Source organism: Drosophila innubila (assembly GCF_004354385.1).
Source record: "Drosophila innubila isolate TH190305 chromosome 3R unlocalized genomic scaffold, UK_Dinn_1.0 2_E_3R, whole genome shotgun sequence".
Classification (NCBI taxonomy): Eukaryota; Metazoa; Arthropoda; class Insecta; order Diptera; family Drosophilidae; genus Drosophila; species Drosophila innubila.
Window position 1 is genome coordinate 18,110,338 of NW_022995380.1, and position 6,000 is coordinate 18,116,337.

Consider the following 6,000-nt stretch of genomic DNA (forward strand, 5'->3'; position numbering starts at 1 on the left):
ACCCCTTCGACTGCGACGCGAGCAGAATCGAAGTTGACGTCAACGTTAACGTCTACGTCAGCAGCGACAGCGACAGCGGCAGCAGCATCGGCATCGTATTTTCAATTTATGCTTTTGTATGCAGAAAGCATGAGACGTGGCGCACACATGTAGTCGCTGCCACAACCGGAGTCGTAGACAGAGAGCCCAATGCCAATGCACCCCGTTGTGGATTGTGTTTAGAGGGATGCGGCGGGGCATGTGGCATGCACAAGGGTGGCAACCTGGCAGCGTGGGAGAACGGCAGAAAGGGACTTGACTGCCTGTTGTTGTTGCTGCTCTGTCGTCTGTTGCTTCGTGCGTTCGCTTTTAATACATTTTTTTTTTTGCCAGCTGCTAAACTGAAATTTCTATATTCGGCGTTACCCACACTTGAATAGCCCCACCCCAGCCCCCACTCAATGCTGTGGCAAACTCGCATGTGAATTATGACAGACTTTGTTGTTGCCGCAGCAACCGCGAATGCTGACGCTGACGCTGCCGTTGGCGTCGCAGTCGCAGTCGCTGTCGCAGTCAGCGTTTGTTTTGCATTTTTCATGCTGCCTGTGAAAGCAGCAGACAAGCGGCGACCTTGAACAATTTATTATTGTTGTTGTTGTTGTTGCTGGCGTTGCCTGCTTTTTATTTATTTATGGTATTTCGTTGTTGCTGCCACTGGCAATGCTGCTGCTTCCCGTGGACCCTTGTAATATATGCATGGCAGGCAGTCAGGCAGTCAGTTGAGGCAGTTGAGCGTTGTCAGAGCCGGCAACCTGCCATTCAAAGTCATCAGCAACAACATGAAGCATCCACCAAAAGCAGGCAGCCAAACAAGCAACGAGTCCGTCACTTTGTCAGTGAGTCCATCAAACAACCACCATGCCACCATGCCAGCAATCCATCTATCCATCTATCTATCATTAGTCAATGCTCTTGTCGTCATCCTCTGCTCAGTTCGCAGCGAAAGTGTTACGTTCAATGCTCCCATCGTTGGCGCTTTCCCAAAACAGTCGCCGCCTGGTAACAAGTGGTTCTCCGTTCTGGAGACACCCACTCCTAAACTCGTTACCCCGCACTAGCTTGCGGTTAATCAACAACAACAAAAAATAAAAAGGAAAAATTGCTGAAAAAGGGGGGAAAAGGGGGGAAAAGGGGGAAAAAAGAGGCCAACTCACAGCTGTTTTGGGGAACTGTCGTTTTTATTGCCGGAACGCGATTTGCGTTGTTCTCTTTAATTAGGCGTGAAAAACTCTCAATGAATGTTGCCTTCTCCTCTTCCTACTTTGCACGTGAATGTTTTGAGTATATAAATGGAGTTTATGAGTGGACACGTTAATGAATATTAAGCGAAGGTCAGTGTTATCAAAGGATTTATAACTTGCAACTTGTTGAACGAATGTTGCTTATGAGGCTCTGTCCACAGTTGTCAACATTTAGTCAGTTTATCAGACACTTGCGTCCTTCAGTACATTCGTTTTAACAGCTTTCACAAAATGCGTAAATTATGATTACCTATAAAGAGCAATAAATTTTCTATCACAACTAACTTTTATACGACATTATAGTCAACAAATTGCCTCGCTCTACTTTCAAGAAAATGTCTCGAAAACATCCTATTTTTAATTTTAAAATGTAAGTTTATTAAGAAGCAAGTATTTTTAAATGGGATGAGATACTAGAAAATCTTTTCGGTGATTTAAATAAACTCAAAGCTCTTCTAACGATATACTAAGAATCATTCGTTTATCGCCTGTCTGTTGGGGTTTTCCAAAACAATTGAATTAGCTTTGAACGGGAGTTTTTCGAAATCGCAATTTTTTGGCATTGATCTTTGACATGAAAATCTTGTTGTTCGACTTAAAAACTTATAGCCAGATATTTTCCAAAATCTTCTCATGTTTTAGAAATTCCAGAGAAATAGAAAAAATTTAGTTGCTTACTTTGAATCCTATAAAAGAATAGAAACCAATTCAATACAGACCATAGTAAATTCGTTTATAAAGTAAATAATATTGTATGTATTTATTAACATAACAATAATTGTAATTTCAATTAACTCAATGAAATTTATGTATTCCTCGAAAAAGAAAAGTATCAATATTAAATTTAATAAAAGTACACCAAATATTTACACTTCAATGATGATGCAAAATAGCGTTTCTAATATTAATTGTGAAACTACTGACTTTCGCTCAGTTAATTAGTTATCTCGTTAGTTTTCGAAAACTTTCAAATAAAATCACCTGTTATGCTTGTTACATCCTTCTAGGCGGTGTAACTTAACAAGCTCTTCTACTCATTTGACTGTAATTAAAGCAAAGTTTTGTAACTAGGTTACTTTGCAATCGGTTGGCGTTGTATTCCTCATAGAACTAAAAGACTAGCTTGCAATGCTACAATTCGTTCCATATCAAACACTATGCGTAATGCGCCCAAACTCAGCTTGGTCAAGACTCAGGCCAGAGCCAAGTCCAGACCACAAGCTGGCGTCCGAATTCTCCTATGCAATGCCATAGAACGGTCAATATTTCATATGCACGTGTACATGTGCATGTTTATATCTCTGCCTGTGTGTGCGTATCTGTATCTATATGTGTATCTGTATCTGTATTTGCATTTTCATTTGCATTTGCGTCAACACAGGTTAGTTTCGACCATCGTACTACAGTACGTATACGTAACATGCAACTATTTAGCTTCATCGAGAGTCGCCACTGCGACTGTCGTCCCCCATGGCTTTCTCCACCTCTCCTCTCACCACATTCTCTGACACTTCTCCCCCCTTTCACTGTTGACCATTGGATAAACTACAAAACACCTGGCATTCTACTTAGTTGGCGCCGAGCTGAGTTCAGTGCACAGGCGACGCAGCTGATGGAGTTGACTCTCAACGTCGTCGCAATGCCGCCCATTTCCAACTCAACGCTCCGGCAATCAGTGCTGACCGGAGAGCTCTTACCCGGGCGAAAGCAGTCCAAAGCAATGATTGCGCCGCCAGCTGAATCTCGAATCAGGATGGTTGATGATCCGAATACTGCTTAACCAGGGGACGCAACTGCAGCTAGTATTTGTAATGTAATATTATTAGAGTGCTCCGTTGTCCCTGACAACCAGGAACGAGGAATAGAGGGACTCTACACTGCGCCAAACAAGTCAACAATCTAAACATAGTGGTTATTTATTAGAATCATCAATACTGTTATCAGAAAGTAATTTAAGGATCTGAAACAAGATTTTTGAAACACAACAAGATTTTATATAAATAACATTTTTAATACATAAAGAATTCTTTTTTTTTTGTAATATTTGATATTTAATATTTTAATATTATTTATAATACTTTAATAAACTTAGAATCTAATGCAAAGATCTTAGAATCTATAATGATTTAAGTATATTTAAAAAAATAACAATTTTCTTTGCTAAAATGCACTCATTTATTTAAATGCATAATAAACTGATTTTTCTGAATTTTTCGAATTTTAGTCTATATATGATTTCTTTCTTGATTTTAATTTAAATATAATAATTTTGTAGACTTTTACAGAATGTCATATGTTTAATGTTTAACTTAATATAATATAATATTTTCAGTTTGTATAAAATTGTTCGATCAATAATTTACTTAACGATATTTTTCAAAGTGTAAGATTTCCAAGATCTTACATGAATTTAAATTTAAATAAATTTGAGTAGTAGTTTTTACTAGCAAGGTTTGTAAAACCACTAAGGGATCCGCATAGACCGAGTTGAAGAGCTTAAATCACACAAAGAACAACAATTTAGCTTTAAAGCTGCTTTAAGTACTGGTTATTTAAATAGAAATAAAATAAACAGGGATATTTTGATTATTTCTATATTATATATTGCAACGGTGTTGTTGCAAAGGTGGCATGGCAACAGTGTTGTGCAATTGTCAAAGCTTTGTAGGTTTTTGTCATATATGAAAACTCTTTATATTCTGCACAAATATGCTGTTGTTTTCCAACACTATTCGCATAGTTATTGTGGAGCATGGGTTACAATGGCTCTAGCTCTGCCACTGTGCTGCTTGCCTCTCTGAATCCCTTGGCTCCCAGCTTACTGACAGTTCAATTGTGGCGCCGTTGACGTCGCCGGGCACACATACAGCAACAACACACACACACACACACACACACACACACACTGACAAAGGCATTTAAACTAGACGAACGAGACGAGACGAGAAATTTATGCGGCTCCAACTCAACCCAAAAGCGCCCGTCCACACGGCACAAAACTGAACCAAAAGCAACCCAACGAACCCTACCCAACCCAAACCACCGAACTCAAACTCAAACTCAAACCCAAACCAGAACCAAGCCGGAGCCAAAAGCAATGTGAACTAAAACCATCCAAGCCCAGAGCCACCGCCAGTGGTATAGAGCACCATGCCGTTGCTCATGCTCATGCCACCGAGCAGCAACCACCCAAAAACAACACCCAGCCAGAATGGCAGGGCTCAGTCTCATACTCAGACTCAGTATCAGGCCCAGGCCCAGGCCCATGCCCATCGTACACCCCATTGCCATTTCGTTATTTGTATGGAACGATGTTGCCGAACAGTCAAAGAGTCGAAGCGTCGAAACAACAAACGAAGCGACGCGTCGACGATACGACTCAACGACTGTTGGTCTGTCAGACAGTCAGACTGTCAGTTGCCTCTGCTCGACGTACTTTGGGTGGGTTTTTTGTGTTGTTGCTGCCGCTGCTGCTGCTGTTGCTGTGTGTGTGTTTGTGTATGTGTGTTTGGCTGATGTCGTAGTCAGATAGATTAAATCGATGGAAATGTAGGACTGTATACACACACACACTCACACACAGCCATGCAAGATACACACACACACAAACACACACTCTGACAGTCATCTAACGAACGAATGCGCCATGTTGTTGCTGTTGTTGCTGCGGCAAAATACAACAACAGCCAGCCAACGCATCACAGCAGCAATAGCAACAGCAACAGAGGCTCTACTTTTTAAAGGGGCTTAGATAAAATATTAATATAAATACTAAGCACAATAAATATGTTACTTTCTTAATATATAATAAATGATTGAGAGGCTAAACACACCTAGGTAAATATTATTTTAAATTTTGTTTAATTAAAAGCAGGGAACCAATATTTGTTCCGGTTTGATTCTCTAATTTGATAATTTAAAAAAATACTAGTAAAATTAACTGTAATTTATATAAAGTTGGCAATTGTATGAATACCAAATAAAAAAGTATACTACAAAAAAAATTTTAATTTTTGGTCATAAAATATTTAAGAAGAGAATAAAATAATTCCAATTTATATATGTATAGTAATTGAAATATTTTTGAAAAGCAAATGTAAGATTCTCTTGTTTTCTTTCATATAAAAATATAGTAATAAATATATTAAACCTATCATTTGATTATCGCATATAATTTATCTAGTATTATAATCCTAAAGTAATCTATATTCACATATAAATATCGTATATAGTATAACATATTCATTAGCTTAACTGTACGTCTTTAAAATTTTAACTTTTTCTTGCCAAATTCTATTATTAAAAGAAAAAACATAAATAGTTTACAGATCTTACATCTTACATACAAAATTAAATGCCATAAAATATTTTCTTATCCTGTACAAATCTGAAAACCTTTTACTAGAAATATTAATTTATTCTGATTATATTAATTTCATTATATTAATTTTCATCTATTTTAAGGCAACCCCGTTGAATTGATCACTACGCCCCTGGCTTACCGCATTTTCAGCTTTGTTTGCTTTCATATGCTTACTTATAGATGTATGTATTTGTATGTGGTAAATGTGTATGTGTGTTCATATAAATGCGCATGTACTTGAGTATATCATATAGCGTACATACAGTGAAAGCTCTCACTAATGACATGCCTAGTAGTTAAAGTGAAATCCTTAATATGGATAATGGATCGTACACCTGTCTGTGAATCCTTTCAACT